Source organism: Empidonax traillii, unplaced genomic scaffold (genome assembly GCF_003031625.1).
Source record: "Empidonax traillii isolate 1590-97213 ecotype Southwest subspecies unplaced genomic scaffold, ASM303162v1 scaffold1038:size248295, whole genome shotgun sequence".
Lineage (NCBI taxonomy): Eukaryota > Metazoa > Chordata > Aves > Passeriformes > Tyrannidae > Empidonax > Empidonax traillii.
Window position 1 is genome coordinate 19,626 of NW_020956231.1, and position 17,912 is coordinate 37,537.

The 17,912-nt window shown below is 42.2% G+C and overlaps 1 protein-coding gene across 1 annotated transcript in view; it reads left to right on the forward strand.

Moving 5' to 3' along the window:
- The first annotated feature begins 541 nt into the window (after window positions 1–541).
- EVA1A (eva-1 homolog A, regulator of programmed cell death) overlaps window positions 542–17,912 on the forward strand; it is a 41,299-nt gene continuing 23,928 nt past the window's right edge. The window contains exon 1 of the mRNA XM_027904313.1: window positions 542–751. The gene's annotated coding sequence lies outside the window, so the exon portion shown is untranslated. The remainder of the gene's footprint in view (window positions 752–17,912) is intronic.

The following is a 17,912-nucleotide window of genomic DNA, read 5'->3' on the forward strand; positions in this document are numbered from 1 at the left end:
TTTTTTTTTTTTTTTTTTTTTTTTTTTTTTTTTTTTTTTTTTTTTTTTTTTTTTTTTTTTTTTTTTTTTTTTTTTTTTTTTTTTTTTTTTTTTTTTTTTTTTTTTTTTTTTTTTTTTTTTTTTTTTTTTTTTTTTTTTTTTTTTTTTTTTTTTTTTTTTTTTTTTTTTTTTTTTTTTTTTTTTTATGAGTGTTATTAATACCTAATTTATGGTATGGAGGAAGAGAAAGGCAAGTTTGTTGTTTAGATTTTTGACTCATTAACTTTATTGTGTGAGCAGCTGAGTAACTCTATGTACACATGTGCTTCATGACATGACTTGAGCTAATTACAAGCTCTTGAACACCAAAAGCAGGGCAAACCTGGCTGCTTGCTCCTGCCCATTGTTTGATAAATTGGCTCGTTCGATTCACTGAAAAGGCAGAAAATTAAACAAGGAAAAAAGCATCTTTTCAGGTTTGTAAGTAAAACCAGTATACATTTGATTGGGCAAGAGGGAGAGATTGAGTGTGGGTATGGGGATAGCTAGAAGGTAAAGAAAGGGAATCATGGTCAGAAGGAGGGAAAAGCAGGGAAGAAGTGAAGGAAATAACAACCTCTCCTTCTTGTCAAGGTAGACTCTTTATTGGCTTATTTGTTCTGGTGAGATTTTGCTTTTTTAGGTGATGGAGAGAGGTGGCTGACTTGAAAGAAAAGGTCCATCCAAGCATCCATAACACCTATTGTAGGATGGGCTGAATTGCCTTGGGAAGGTGAGTGTCTTCACCAGTTAGTGACATAAGGGATTTCATCATCTGGTTTAAACTAACCTTTCAAATTTTAGACTAGGCCTGACATTGGGTGAAGCATCATGGTAGACCAGTGCACGTAGCATTTATCAGATTGGTGCTTCAACGTTAAAAAGTCAAGATGAAGATGAAGTGAGACATTTCTGTATGCTTAGTCTCAACCCAAACTTCTGTTCCTTCTGTTAGTGGAGCTAATTTTTGTTACCTTGAATGATACAAAAACTGATCAGCAGAAGCATTTTCTCATGCTAAAATCCATTAGTAGCCACATACTCCCACACCAGCCCTGTCTGATGTTTTGCCTCGTTTGTGTCAGCTGGTTTGTAGACAACACCAAGATGAGTGAAGTAGTTGATTGCACTGAGGGAAGGGATATCAACCAGAGGGACCTTGGCAGGTCCCATGAAGTTCAACAAGGCCAAGTGCAAGGTCCAGCACCTGGGAAATATCCAGTACCAATACAGACTGGAGGGTGAATGGTTTGAGAGCAACCCTGCTGAGAAGGACTTGGGGAGAAAATTGGATGTGAGTCAGCAGTGTGCATCTGCAGCCTAAAAAGCCAACTGTTTCCTGGACTGCATCAAAAGAAGTGTGGCCATTAGGTTGATAGGGGTGACTGTCTCCCTCTATTCCACTCTTGTTAGACCCCACCCAAGTACTTCATCCAGCTCTGGACATGGACCTGATAAAGAAGGTCCAGAGAAGGGCCATGAAAATGGCCAGAGAGCTGGAATCCCTCTCTGATGAAGACAGGGTGAGGGAGTTGGGGTTATTGAGCTTGGGGAAGAGAAGGGTCTGGGGAGACTTAATTTCAGCTTTTTAATACCTAAAGGGGGCTTATAAGAGAAAAAGAGTTTTTGCAAAGACCTGTAGACAGGACAGGGAGCAATGGTTTTAAACTGAAAGAGGATAGATATAGATTAGATATAAGGAAAAAAATTCTATTATGAGGGTGGTGAACTGGCTGCACAGAGAAGTTGTGGGTGTTCCATCACTGGAAGTGTTCAAGGTCAGGTTGAATGGGGCTGTGAGCAACCTGGTCAGCCCCCATGCCAGGGGGTTGGAAATAGGTGATCTTTAAGTTCCTTTCCAACCCAAACCATTATGTGATATTTGGACTGCTGATAACAAGTCTCGAGAGGCTTTCAGTTTACTCTGTACATCAGATCTCTTTGCAATTCTCTTTTGAAGATTTCACAGAATCACAGGATGGGTCAGGTTGGAAGGGACCACAGTGGGTCATCTGGTCCAACCTCCCTGATCAGACAGGGTCATCCTGGAGCATATTGCACAGGGTCATGTCTAGATGCTTCTGGAATATTTCCAGTGAGGGAAACTCTACACCCCCTCTGGACAGTCTGTTCCAGTGCATGATCATCCACACAGTAAAGAAGTTGTTCCCCATGTTCAGGTGGAACTTCCTGGGCATCAGCTTCTGCCTGTTACCTCTTGTCCTATTGCTTGGATTTAAGTCTTGCTGTTCTTAAGTGTCTCTGTTGGGTCAGGAAGACAGGCTGGGAAAGCATGCAAAGCCAAAATGTGAAAGGAAGAATAACTCACCCTGAGCTAGAAAGGATACCTCAGTGGGAAATGTTTCATCAGAAGGGTGGTTTCTGTTTGGTGTTCAGGTGCATTAATGGTAACCTCAGCTCCTGGCCTGTTCCCAGGCTATTATTTGTTGTACTAGAGCTCTCAGCATTGTCTGTTTGTTCTTGCCTTGAGAGGCCATTTCAGGTCTTCAGACTAGGAGTGATAATTGCTTTTCTTCTGACATTGTGTATGTAATGGTCCTGAAAAGGACCTGTGTACCAGCACCTGCTGTGTCACACCAGCACCTTTAATGAGGCACACAAACCCCAGGGTAATTACATAATAGGACACAGTAGAACTGTACTGGGATATTTATTTTTTTTCAAGATGATACTTCTAAAAATTTGCAGGTCTCTGAAGTCCCCACTTCGATCACTGTCTATTAGACAAACCTGAAATGTCCTTAGCAGCTCCAACAGGAACTGGTCCAACTCAAGATTTACCGGCTCCTTGATGTTGATTAAGGATTGATTTTTTTTTCACACTTCTGATTGATTGGCAGTTATGAGGTCTGTCTGTTACAGGTTTCCAGCATAGAATCAGTGATTATTTTTCTCTGTAAACGATGTTATGAGCCAAGCTCTGACCCTCTGGCAGTTTTCTGAATTGCTCATCATCATCTTGAATTTAGATTTCATGATAATTAGGATGTCTGAGTTGGACAGTGAGAATGATCTAACCCTGATCTAACCCTCTACCACAGAAGTTGCTATTTTCAAGCCATCTGCATGCTGTGAAAGCAGACTGGGAAGCTCCTCAAATTGTTAAAGGTGAAGAGCATAAAAACGTTTTCTTTAACAAACCATTTCTGAGTGATTTGCAAACCACATCTTGGGTGTCAGCAGGACATAGAGGGGTCGTATAAAGCTGGAATTAAACACTGTGTTTTGTAGATGCGCGATGCTGAAAGTTGCTCCTCACTTGCTTTTGGGACGGCTCAAGCCCTGCTCCAGCACAGCGTGGGCTGGTTTGCCCCCTCTGTCGTTGCTGGTTCTCGGTGCTTTCAGACGCTGTGGGAGGAAAGGAACCTCGAGCCAAAGCGGGGCACTAGTCACAACCAGATGTTGGGCTGCCTGGTGTGCCAGGAAGTGGCGGGTGATAAATCCCAGGCCGGGCTGTGCTGGCGTGTGACACCTCCTGCACATGTGATTGCCATTAGCGACTCGCTTTGCAAGTGCAAGCGAGAGTGAAGGAAAACAAAAGGGCAGCGAACAAAGAGAGGGGCTTGGCGTCAATGGGACTGCGTTTGGGCTTTCAACTGGCACATTGTGTCCATGGGACAAATGCAGGCACAGGAAGGTTTTAAGTGGGCTTCCGAAGCCAAGGCATATGAGAAAAGAGCATCAACTTGAAATAAACGCATGCAAAATGCATTTACTTAGGTTCAAGGGTCCACTTAGCTCATCTTAGAGAGAGGTTTATGTGTAAAAGACTCCGTTGTCTGCTTAATATACTATGTATGGCCAGGTGGAACTGCCTTTTTCCTCATTTACTTTTTTCCCTACAAGCATGTGATCTACAGTGTTGAGAGCAGAAACATACCCAGAGCCAAACCAGGTAAAATAAACCCTAATTCTTGCAAGTGGCTTCAGGCAGCTCTCCATCACAAATAGGCAATGAAATAGGATCATAGGATCATTTGGCATACAGTAAGTCAGGTTGAGAGGGCTTTGGTCCTACCTCCTGCTCAAAGCTGGATCGGCTATGAGGGCAGATTGGGTTGCTTATGGCTTTGCAGCAGGCAACATATAGAATATTGGAAAACAGAACAAATGCTGAGATGGTATATATAGCCTTTTTGTCTGCTTACTGAAAAATCTCAGCCTTTAGCTTTGGCCGAGTCTGGTTTTAAATTAGACATTTCTGTTTGAACCACAATTAAAGAACTTTGAACTAAGACCCCTTACTGTATAGTCATCTTCAGCCATTACTGTGCACATAGATATGGATACAGCACAACTGGTGTAAAGTGCCTTAAATTCTCTGTGTTGGCAATGTAGGGTCTGGAATGTAAAGATGGAGAGGATTAGGAGCTATGGAAGACTCATCTGTCTGTGTTCTGGGAGAAATCTGGCTCCTGGAAGACTGACCTGAAGTAAGACAGAGAGTTTAAGAAGGGAATTCCTTAGAGACAACAGGGTGGAACAGCGAGAGAGACACCAGTGAGGGGGAACAGGAGAGGGAAGAGCGTTGGCTGCATGAGTACGTGGGGAAGAGCTGGGAGGGGATCAGACAATTTTGGCAGAAAAGAAAGGAGTCTGATGGTGCTGACATCACAGGAAATGTTACCTTCACTTGCACATAAACAGTAACGGCAATGAAGAAGCTGATAGTACAGGAGTGTAGGCCATGCTTGGAAAAACATAAGGTTAAGTGATGTTAGAAACAGAGCTGAAGATGCATGCTTTAGCATAATGGGAAACTCATCATACATACATTTAAGTATCATCTCCAGTACAGCCAGTGCTTTACGAAGGTCATAGGCTCATTTGTGGAGTTTAAAAGCCAGAAGAGACCGTGGGATCATCCAACATGATTTAATACATGTTACTACATCTTATCCATTTGCTTTTATGCTAAGCTCAGTACAACAAGCACCTCTAGGGGTTTAGAACTAACTTGGACAAGATACCTGTGGCAGTGATAATAAATGTCAGTGATCCTGACTGTTTAAGACCTGAACTGTTTCTATAATTTGAGGTGTGTGTTATGACTCCTGCTAGACTGAACCGTTTACTGGAAGCGGACAGTTTCCTTCTCATCATATATCAAGGCCAGTCATCTTTCACAGATTCCATGTTCATCACTAAACACCACGCTCTTTCCATTTTTCAGCCTAAAGCATTTTTTAGGTCTTGAATCACACCACAGACTCATCTCTGTCTTCATTCATCTTTTTTTTTTTTTTTTTTTTTTGAGTAAAAACAAATGGACGGCAAGAATTATACATGATATTTCAGTTTCAGTCTCACCCGTTCCACGTAGGACAGGTAACATGCACTTCCTTTTATCAGAACATTGCACTGTGTAATCTTTATCTCCTGTGACCTCTCTGTTTCTTTCTAGTGCTGCTGCTCCCAATGTATAGAATCACAGAATCATTGAATCATAGAATCACAGAATGGTTAAGGTTGGAAAAGGCCTCTGAGATCGAGTCCAACTGTTAACCCAGAACTGTTGTGTTCACCACTAAGCTGTATCTCTCAGTGCCACATCCACACCTTTTTCAACTCTTGCAGGGATGGGGATTTCACCATCTCCCTGGGCAGCCTGTTCCAATGCCTGAATACCCCTTCAGTGAAAAAAGATCCATCCTTTAGATAGGATTTGACTTGACTCCTACCCTGCTACTATGCAGAGTGATGATTTGCTGCCATAGCTATGTGGGCATGAGCAGACTGAGGTCGTTGACCCAATCACACTCTTTGGCCAACGGCCAGCAGCAGATTTTGTATCTAGAGGATATGTTTTATATCTGAACAATTCCAAGATTTATTGCTTCCCCTGAGGTTCTTTTAGGACCAGATTTTTTTCATCAAATTGCTTGTCTAACTCCATCCTCACATGTAACTTTCTACCCCTACACAAAATCAACTAAATCAACTATGTAGTGTTTACATTTATTTAGAAATGTTCTGCTCCCTGCATTTTTTTTTTGTGAGGGTGTTTGTTGTTGTTGTTTTTGGTTTTGTTTTTGTTTTTTTTTTGTTCATTAGCAATAACTTTGTGTTTATTACAATATATTCTGAGTCCCATAATTTCTAATGCTGCATTCCTCCAGATTGTCATAAACTGTCTGGTATTCCGTGGATGTGCTGTAATTATGCTCACCTCTACTGTGTGAGTTATTTGAATTTGAAACCAGGGTGATGTGGGGCATGTAAAATGTTGCTAAAGCATAAAATTGTAACAAGCAGGGAATTTATGTGTGTGCTAATGTCATAAAGAATGAATTAAATTGGTGAGTGATTGCTCAGCGAAACAGATGGACGATAAGGAATGCACATACAGACTCAGAAGGCATTTTTAGAAAATCCTAAATTTGACCATTCAAGTAAATTATTAATGGTTCTGTCTGAAAGAAATTTGCATGTACAGTAAATTTGATGTGCAAAATCCTTTCAACTTGTATTCATTGTTATGGTTTGCATTGCAAGGGAGAATGCATGTAAGTGTTTCAAGTAAGTTATGATCATTTTGTCTCAAGGTCCTGTAGAAAAAATATGAATTTTGGAGAGCTTTGAAAAATGTAATTAATCATCACTGCTTCTCCCACAAGGAAGAATGGTTTTGAGATTAGGGCTTTGGAGGGGCACTTGGAGGATCTGGTTTGTGTTTCTGAGATCTGTCACAAACATCCATATATCTTCTGGTTGTATTTCAAAATAGTTTATCTAGCAGCTCAGTAAAAGCAGAAATAACCATATTTTCAAATGCAATAATTTTGTTAGGTACTAAGCCCTCTGTAAACTCCTTTGCAGCTCTGGGAGTTCTTGAAAAGACTAAACACGTGTCTGTCTGTACCAAGTTCCTACCTTTAAAATAAGAATATTTCTTTGACCTTTCCACTTTCATCTTCCCTTTATTTTCTGTGTCGACTATAAACATTTTGGAGAAGGGACCTCTTAAACCGTGTTTATGTGGTTCCAGGGAGGACCTCAGCCTTGTTTTTGCCTTTGGGTACAATTGTAATATGAATCCTAATTTGAAGCCCTTTAGCCCAAAAGTCTGGGAAGAGAGTAGGTTAGTAGCTTTCAGATACATAAAAGGCTCTGGCAGAGATGGGGAGGATAAGAGCATAAATTGTAGCAGAGGAATTTCGAGCTCTATATTGAAAAAAATGTTATAGTGGTGAAAAGAGAGATGTTCTGGAACAGTCTGAATGGTTATCGTGGGGTAATTTCCAGCCCTGTTTTTCTGTGACACTCAACTTTATTTTGCAGTTGCCTGAGGTTGAACTAGTGACTTGCCTAAACCAAGTAGTGTGTTGTTCACAGGGCCAGAATCTGCTGTGCTTCTCCTCTGACTATTTGCCAGTCGAACTCTCCCTGGACTTCTCTTCAGCCGTGCCAAAGCTAATGGTGCTCTTTCACTTTTGGATGTTTTTTCCTGAAGCCCAAAACTCTGTGTTGAAATATGAGTTTTCCAACTGTGAAGGCGGACGTTTGTTTTCACGCAGAACTTGAGGCAGGACAGGAGAAGGTGTTTGGTTTTTGGTGACGTTACCCACATGTGATTTTTGGCTGGGTATGCAGAGTGTGCAGTGGAGAGCCTTACTTTCCAGCTGGCTTCACTCTATAGCACTGGACTCCCAGCCAGATTTCTCAGGACAATTTAAGTCAGCTCAGACTCTAGCTTGCTCTCTCTTGTGCAAATGGGAAGGTATGAGCCTGTGTGCTGGAGGTCTTACTTTTTACTAAAACCCCTTGAGTTAGGGTGCTAATGAATGATGATGAAAGGGCACTGCTCAGAGCAGGGGGACTGCACCTCTCCTGTAAAATAAGCCTCTGCCAAAGCCTCTGTTATCCTGGGGATGAGTGGCACAGCAGGACTTGCATCTAGCCAGATGTTTTTCCTTGAAAAGAGGGCAGTCACACGTATCCCAACTACTGAGGGCATTGATCTAGTCTATGGCCAGCTGTGACTGGGGAGAGCTCTAGCTGGCATGGGCCAAGTTTCTGTCGAGCACTATGTGAACATTTAAAGAGTACAAATAATCATTTGCTAGTGCTTGGACCAGTGCCCTGGGCCTCCGCAGTTTGCAAGGGGTTGTAGCTCGTGGACCTACAGCAGGAGTGCCAGCCCACCAGGGAACTCAGTCTTGGGAGGACCATGCAACATTACTCCATAGGATGCTCTGGAGTTCCATCCTGGGGGAACAGTCTGTAACGCAGTTGAAGTCTGTACTGATGCAGCAATTAATGACTCAGACTAGAAATCTGGAGTTCAAACCTCCTTCTAAACTCATGTTAAAAGCTCCATGCTCTTCTCATGCTTTAACCAGGTATCCAGCCACTCAGCTGGGAGCACCCAGACAGGCTGGGTGCCAGCTCTAACCTCATCTTCCCTTGTGTAATGGCTCTGAGAGCTGACAGTGCTTGTGGTGTGAGCCAGTGCACCTTTGACACCTGGTGGCTGGGCTGAACATGCCCATGAACTTAATACATGATTCTGTTTGGGAAAACATTTTGATTGGGTTCATTTTTGAGGAGAAACAGCTGGTAATTTTCAGTTATGGACCAAATCTGATTGAAGACTTTAAAAGGAAATGCTTTCTCCTTGACAAAAAAATGCTTTCATTCCATCACAGAATCACAGAATATGCTGAGTTGGAAGGAACCATCACGGGTCATCAAGTACAACTCCTGGCCTTGCACAGGACCATCCCCAAGAGTCATATAAGTTTTGATGGTAGTGCTTCTATGGCACTGAAATATTTGAATCTAAAGTGCAAATCAAATTTACTTTGTTTTTTTATGGTCACTGACAGCCCCATAGCCTGGAGTGGATGTGCTCTGATTATCTGCAGAAATGATGCAGTATCAGACATGATAAGCTTCACACATCACTTGCCTGTCATGAGCTTGCTTTGGAAGGCCCATCTCTGGATATGAGAGTCATGCTGCCCCAGAGTAGAGGGGACATTGATTATGATTTTGGCATGTAAACTGTGACAGCTACCAAGTCTTTCCATTAAAGTTGTTTGTAATTATGACTTTTCCTACTGACTCCTGGAACAAGGGTAGCATATTCATTTAATTTAATTTGTCACTGAGACATAATCTTTTGCCTTTTTTGCATATTTTTTGTCTGACATCTGTGTAGTGCTTGAATCCCAATCTGCTGATGCCTTTTACATGCCAGCTGACTGGCTGTGTCCACACAGGAAAAAGAGCAGTTCCTGTGTCCAAACATTCCCTCCAAGAGGCCAGGACGTGATCTGGTTCATGCTGGCCTGGCAATCAGAAACCTCAACTAACTCAGTTCAAATTCCACAGTGGTTACTTCTGCACAATGAATGCAGAAGGACACAACTGTTTTAAATTTTCTCTATATTTGTAAAAAGAAAATGATTCTTATTCAAATAATTACGAGTGCCTTGTTTGATTAAGGCCCACATTTATGGGCAGCATTTTTACAACTCTTTTCTGCAATTAGTGTTAAAGCTGGAGCACAGAACAAAGGAGAAGATGGCTGCATCTACTGGCACAACCAACTCTTAATCCCTCTCCTGACAGTCCATCTTTCATGGTGGCTTGTGTCTGTCTGTGTGCGTGTGCCAGCACTTACAGAAACCGGTCTAAGATGTCCCATTGAGCTCTGAATCAAGGGGTTCTGGGATAAGAACTTCCATTAACAATTATTTCTAGGAGGAGTCTGTGCTCTCCAGAGTTGGAGTTAGACCTGGGAGCACAGATGTGGTAAGGTGTACCTGTATTTAGGTTGGGTGGAATATTTCTGTCTCAAGAGAGTTTGAGTGCTTATACTTGTTGTGGAAGTGGGAAGATGCAGTTTGTCATGTCTGTGGGTGTTCACCTTGCCAGAGCTGTATCTCTGCTCCACATATTTAATGCTGATGTGGCTTTACTTCTCTGGGACTGTCTCCTCTGTTGTTTTTTCTGATAGTGCGATTAGGGTCTTCCCTGCTGGGAAACCAGTGATAAGTACTAATAGAAGTGCAAGAAAATAAATAAATGCAAAACATTCCTGTAAGAGTTCATAGCATTATAGAATCATAGAATGGCTGGGTTTGGAAGGGACCTTAAAGATCATGTAGTTCCACTCTGTTGCTATAGGTAGGAACATCATCCACTAGATGGGGTTGCTCAAAACCCATTCCAAGGGGGGGGGTGTCAACAACTTTTGTGGGCAACCTCTGGCAGTGCCTCACCACCCTCACAGTAAATAATTTCTTCCTAATACCCAATCTAAGTCCACCTTCTTTAGGTAGGGTACTCTTCTTTAAACAGCTGGAGATTTTGGTCTGAGGGAGATCCACCAGAAAATGGACTTCTGTTTTCACTCAGTCAAATTGAGAGGAAAATGCAATCACGATTAATTGTGTCCAAGTGTGACTCTAAAACCTTGTTTAGATGGGAATGGTTGGGGGAGGAGAGTAGAAATATAGGAAGTTGTCTTTTATCTCTACAGCTGGTTCTACCACAGCTGTGACTGGAGAAAAGCACTGATGGGAAGCATCATGGGGTAGCTCGTTAAATCAAAGGATTGATACAAGCATGGCTTAAGAATAAGTTCCACTGTAGTTTCACAGAGTGGTTGTAATGGTATTTAAAAGAGAAATGTTAGGAACCCAAGAACATGGGGGAGGTTTAGCTGTGCATCTGTCATCTAGTTCAACTATCTGTCATTTGCATCATTTAATTGAAATATGGAAAGATTAAAAGTCAAAGCCTTCCCTTTGACATAAAAAGGAACAACATTTATGGCTTGAATTTGACTCAGGAGACTATTTTATCCCACCATCTCTCCCTTAAACCCTGCTGGTATCCTTGATGGATGAGGTGCCCAGTATAATATCCTTTTGCAATCGCATAAGCCTGCTGGACTCTCTAACACAACCTTTGTGTTTCTTGTGTTTAAAGGGAAAGGAGGACTTTATTTAGGGAAAGATGTGGTAATGCATTTCCTTCCTGTTTCTCAGCAGTGGCAGCTCTACACTGTAAGGTAGTTTGATAAGAGTGTTCAGCTTGGGCTGGCTCAGTTCAGTCTCTTCGTTCTCTGAGGAGGTTGAACGCTGCTCTCTGTGTAGCTCTGACAAGTCAAAGGGATGTGTACTGCTCCATGAGGGCACATGGTGCAGCACAGATGGGCAGTTGGAGAAGGTATCCCTGTATAAATCAGTTCTTTGTCGCAGACATGGCTGGAGCATGTGTGCATGGACAATTCAGGGGAATCCACACAAATGTTTTCAGCCACCTTCTTTGCCTGTGGAGCATTTCAGCATTCACTGTTTCTAAAGTGCTGTCCATTCAGATAACACATAGCTGATAACATCCCTGAGCTGAATGTGTGTCACGGCCCTGTGTCTGGGTGCAGTCCCACAGGGCTATTCCAACTTCCTTTTCTGTGAACAGCATGAAAATCCAACTCTGTGCTTGGCCTGATGCATCTCGGGTCCCATGTCTGTTCTGCTGCCACAGATCTGTGATTTGATGTCCCACATGTTTTGAGCCCTGAGGAGCAGTGGTGACCTCCCAAGCTTGGACAACTGCTTAGTTTTCTGTGTTTGACCTCTGGGCTTCACTGAGCACATCTGCACTGATGAACAAAATTGAGCCAACCACAGGAGCTCTCTACACCTTGACCAGGTTGGGGGTGCCCTGGTCAACTTGATCTAGTGGGAGACATCCCTGCCCATGGCAGGGGGCTTGGAACGAGATGATTTTAAAGGTTCCTTTCAGCTCAGGCTATTGTAGGATCTCATAATTCTATGTTCCTATGCCAATGGAACTCAATGCACCTTTCTGCTAAGTTGCAGAAATGACATTTGATGTTGCATGGTCTGGACATGGCTTAAAAGTTAGCATGGACCACATCCTATTCCCAGCAGGCATTTTTGATGGAGTCACCTTGTTTTGAACATGAAGAGAGTTTAATGACATGAAGGTCACACTGTACCAGGTGAATGGTGTGTTTAATTTTCTTGCATCACAGTAACCACAGTTTACTTCTTCCAAAACATGTAAGAGTGAAGGTTAATGCCTCTTTTGTAATGTGTTTCTGTAAACAGTTTGAAGGATCAGATGATCTTTGTTTTATCTGTCACAAAATCTTCACAGGTCTAAACAGAACACCAGAAGGACCACACACATTTCCCTTCCCAGGTTTCCTTATTGTTTAGGGCAATGTAACTGGTGAAGGTCAACTCCTTCAGGCAGCTGAAGGAGCTGAAAGTGTGTTCAGACAGAAAAAGAGGAGGCTTAGGGTGGGCTTCATTGCTTTCTACAACTGCCTGTAAGAAGCTTGTAGAGAAGTGGGGACCAGTCTTTTCTGCCAGAGGAAATGACCTTAAGTTGTGCCGGGGGAGGTTCAGATTAGATATTAGAAACATTTTTTCTATTGCAAGACTTGTCAGGCATTAGAATAAGTTACCAGGGAGGAGGTGGAATCACTGTCTGTGGAAGCACTCAAGAAGCATCTGGATGTGGCACCCGGGGACATGGTTTAGGGGTGATTATGGTGGCGTTGGGTTGATAGTTGGACTAATTGATCTTGAAGTCTCTTCCAAACTTGATGATCCTGAGACTGTGTGATCATTTCAGGCACACTTTGCTTGAAGGTCAGAGTCTGCTGATGAGGGTAGAGTCATCCTTCCTACGTGTGGATTCCTTTCCAGATCACAGCATCCCTCTTCCTCTACAGCCAGGTGCTTGTTGCCAGCAGATAGCTGTAGATACTTTATATTTAGTCTCTGACCTTTCAGAACAGGCTAAACAAAACAGAACAAAACATCCTCGGGTGACATCAAGACCCCACTGAGGAAGAAGAATCCTTTCTGTCTCTGAAGACTATCAGCAGAAATACAAAATCTGAGGGTGGACATTGTCTTCATGCATAACAGTGAGCACCAACCACTCCACTGCCTGCTTGGCCTGCAGGGAAGGAGGTGGGCTGGGTCTCAGACTTTGTGGCCAGGTAGATATCCCTGCTCTTTGCAGGGGTTTGCATTAGATGACCTTTTAAAGGTCTCTTCTAACCCAAGCTACTCTGTGATTATATGAAGATTCAGTGCGACTGTTCATGTCACCTCTGTCCTTTCACTCCTGTGACAGCAGATTTACAGTGTGGTACAAGCTGCATGAGGGCTGGTCCAAGACCCTGCTCTGCAAACTCCTGTGATTCCCCTTGAAAAAGCCTGGGAAACATGTGAGATATCAGAGTTACCACTCATACCATTAGATGCCTAAGTTTGAATGATGTCCCAGCCATTTCACTCCTTTTATCAGCCTCCTATAGGGAGACCAGATTGATGACGGGTTTTGATTTCCAGCTCTGTGAAACTTGGCTGCAAATCAATACTTAGGTGCCTCCAAAGCTTGTGTTGCTGTTGGGAAACTGGGCAGGCAGTTCTTTGCATAAACTGCTGTACAAGCACAAAAGTGCCATTTCTTTTACATACTATGTTTGTAATTAGTGTGCCTCTTTCACAATGGGCCTTACTTTGAACTCTGTCTTAGACTTTCCATTACCTGGAACATAATTGGAAGTGAGTTATTTGCTCAAGGGTGAAGAAAATAGCTTTCATGCAAGACTTTTTAAAAAATACATATTTTTTTCAGTTAGGTTCTTTATTTTTCACAGAGAAAAGTCTGAAGCAACAAACGTGGAAAGCTCTGACTAGACAGAACAGTGATCCAGTTTTCACCCTCCGCTGTAACACTGATTTTAATGTAATGGTAGAGGTGTAAACAAAGGGTCAATACAACAGATTTCTACATGGGACTTGCTAAAGTTCTTGCTGAATTGGGAGAAAGTTGGGAACGAGGTTTAACTGAGAGTAAATGAGAACAATCTCCTGTCTTATTCCACTGAAACAGTTAATGCTTTGATGTTTGTTCAATTATTTGTTTGTACTCCCCCTGTGCCCAGGAGTTACGGGCATGAGTCACAGACTTCTCCTGCCAGGCTGAGGTCAGTTTTAATACTCCAATATCTGATATATCTCCTATCAGCAGTCTGCATCTGGCAGTTAACAAGTTAACAACTATTTTTCTCCTTTAGCTGTTATGATCCCATGCAGTTATTAGAGTTAGGGTAATTAAGGTGGATTACTTCAGATTTTTAGTAACATGGATGGTTATTGGAATCACAGTTAATAACATCTTGTCACTATAACCTGAGCAGGTTGTGAGGTAGATTTTATCCTATGCAGTTGCACTGATAGGGATTAATTTTCCTTTGGAGGACTGGCAACTCTTATTCGTGAGCTGAGCAAATTCTGGAGGATGTGTCTTTATAGAGATGGGCAGTGGCTCTTCTGGTATGAACAAGGGTTATCCCAGCATGGGACACAAGTGCTTTGAAGGATTGTGTTTATGAGTTTCTTTGCTGTTTACAGGGTCTCATAAACCATCCCTGCCTATATCCCCTTCAGGAAATTTGTTTGTTAAAGGTTTACTTTTTCAAAAGGTGTTCACAGCCTCTTTGTGTTGGATTAATCCTTTCATCTGATAAGATATCAGGGTTGGTGGGTTCAAGATATCCAGTGGAGGGAACAAATACTCCAATACAGAGCATTATATTCCACTTGAAAGAAGTGGCAACTTAAACTGAGTGCATGCCAGATAAAGGACCTGCCCTGGGTTCAAGTTGCTAGCAGCAAAGGTATGTGTTGAAGTCTTCACTTTTTTTCTAAGAGTCTTAAAAAAGAAGCCTAAAAATAGAGGACCTACAGTATGAAGTGAGTTCCTTGGCAATCTGCATTTCCTACGGAATATGTGATAACAAACATTTTCAAACACATGGCAGGTTAAGATACGTCTCCATTTACACTTTTTAGGTGGCTGAATTCAGTAATTTTGAAATGTGAGAGATGCCAGTGAATGGGCCTTGTTACCCAAACAGGCAGAAACTGGACTGTGCTTGGCAAAGGCCACCAGAAAGAGGGAATTGCTGACCTTCCCAGAATGAACCCCTGGGGCTTGGCTGGGGTGGCAACCTGGTGAATTGGGTATTACAAGTAGTCAGGATCTGTCAGAGACCTGCCAGTCTGTTAGGGAGGTCTCAAGGGAGTTCCAAGTAGTCCTGAAATAATTTATGTAGTAATTGGTGGGTAGAATTTGATTCAGGATTGTTTAGCTCTATTAAATTTGGAATAAATGAGATAAGCTTTTTGCCCATCAGTGTCCTACACCTGAATATATACACATATATAATTTGCATGCTTGAAGCTTGAATTTTTGCAAGACTTGCACTAATGCAGGTACTTAGCTGAAGTGGTTAAACTGAGGAATGAATTTAGGTCTCATTTGTGATAGAGATATTCATAGAAGTGAATCTTAATAACATGTGTGAAGAGTGGAAAAGAACAGATTGGTGTGCATGAAATGTCCTGGCTGAGCATTTCATGAAGCCTAATAGAAACAAACACTTAGCTTTAAAAAACTTGTGTTTTCTTAAAAAGAAAAAAAAAAAATCACTATTAGGTACTGGAAAGCTGCCACAAGCATCCAGCACGGCATATTCCCACAGTTTCTTTCCAGTGCTCCCAGACTGTAGCTGCAGGGCAAATTGCATAAGAGCATAGGGTAGGTGCTCAATAACATCCTTGATGGGCTATAACAAAACCCTGGCATTGTTTTCCATGGTGTGTATCTGCTTTTATGTGGCGTCAGGAAAGTGACTATAATTTGCTGTTTCACAAAACTGGCAGTTACTCACAGTAGCAATTGTAGTAAGATTTGGGCTTGCAGTCCTTACTGCTCCCTCAGGATATGCATGGAAGCAAGACGATGCATGCTACGTGTTTTTCTACCAGAAAAATAAATAAAATAAAATACGTAAACCATGCAAAGAACTTTTCACAGTCTCCAAGCCAAGTAATTTAAAGCTTATGCTGTGTGTTAGAGAGGTTCTGCCTGTAAATGTACTTTGAAGAAACAGGGAAGGTTTAATACTTTCATAATTAAAAAACATCTACGGGGTTTTTCCTCAAACTTTCCGCTGTGCTCAGGAAGTCTCAACCCCAAAGGAGGATGTCTCACAGGTTATGACCGTGTGAATGGAAGGATTTATATTGAAAACAGTTTTGCCACTTTGTTCACAGATCCTTGAGTTTCAAGTTTGTTAGTGTAGCCTGGCTTCTATAAGCCAAGTGCTGAACCACTGAGGAGCCAGTGATGAACCACACTGAGTTCTGGATCTCAAAATAATTTGTGTTTTTGTTCAGTAAATACTGATCTGCATTCATCTGTATATAACTGAAGGGCATTTAGCGTTGTAGCTGCCTTACACAGTTTTGTTCACTCCTGGAATTTATTCCAATGCAATTGATAACCTTTCCTTGTGCAGGGTTTGCAGTTTGGGCATCTCATGGGATCCTGGGAATTGCCACACTGAGTCAGTCATGTGACCAGACAAAGTTACTGCCTTTAATGGCAGATGTTACCAGCTGCTTTCTGATGACACTCCTCAGCCCCTGTTATCAAGGCACCGCTATCTTTTTGGTAAAAAATTCTAGCCCCTTGTCTAGTTCTCCGCTGTTTGATTGCAGAGAGGAAAAGCTGATGAACTGATAAAGAACTAGCACACTCTGTTGGTTAAGTAGCACTTAGATAAAAAGAAAATATTTTTGTACAGAGCATAGTTTTACTGCTGTAATTACAAACATTTTTAATTAGGTAGGGAGAGCACCGGGGAGGAACCTTCTGGCTGTGCCTGGCAGCAAACACCAAGACAAAACAGGGGGGAACATCCAAGGGTATGCTGATTGTGGTTTTTCTTTGAATTAGGGGTTTTTTGCTGTATCACTTTTCTGGTGCCTCACAGGTCATAGTGATCTGTGGACTACAGGAAGGGTAATATTGCTTCAGAGATGGGCACAGAAAATTCCCAAGGTGTCTGTCTTGGTCAGTAGTCTCAGAGGAGAAATGATATTCCTAACTCTTGGAATGTAGTGGTTGGATCATATCAGGCTAGCTGTTGGCTCAGATGCTGGAGCATGAGGCTTCTTATGCTTTATTCAAATATTTAGGCAATACAGTGTAGCTGTTGTTTTCCCTGGTACCTTCCTTTCCTATCTGAGCTTCTTCTTCCCTGCCATCCCTCTCCCGTCCTCGGTGGAGGCTGGCAGGGCTTCCCATCAGTTCTAGAGTGTTTCAGAAGCTCTGGCCCTTTATTCCACCCCTTTCTTCTTACTTTATCTTGGATATCCTTGCCATGACTGTCATTAAAATGTCTCACAGCGATACACAGTGCTCACCCACCACTGTTTCTGGGTGCATAGTAATAAAGATCTCCAGGGGATACTCTCCCTGACAGTGCTTGTCTATACTTTTAACTGAAATTTAAGAGAGTATCTTCCTCCCCAAGTTTTATGGAATTGGTTGCTGTGACTTAGCAGATTCCTGATAACTTACAGGGCTGGAACCACTCGGGTGTGTGTTGGCATCCTGAGCACAGAGACTCTCCCTTGCTGGTGAGCAATTCCTCATATGAGCAATGCCCTGGCTCTGCATCAGCCACACCTGAACACACAATACTTAATGCTCTGTTGGCATCCTCCTGGGAACTACATATTATGTCACATACTTTCCTGAAAAACAGATAAGCTGCACAAAGGACTTTCTACCAAGCTCTATAGCCTAAATAAGTCACAACAGTTCTGTACTTTAGGAGTAATATAAATAATAAAGTACTGCCGTGTTAAATGCTTGATTAAAATGAGTGAACATGATAAGAAGAAATAGGTATTGTGTCTAAGTGTGAAATTTAGCATTACTCTGCTTTGATCCAAAGTTAAGTGGGTATACTTAGAGCACTGCATAAAATTACAGTTTGTAATAAGTCTCCTCTG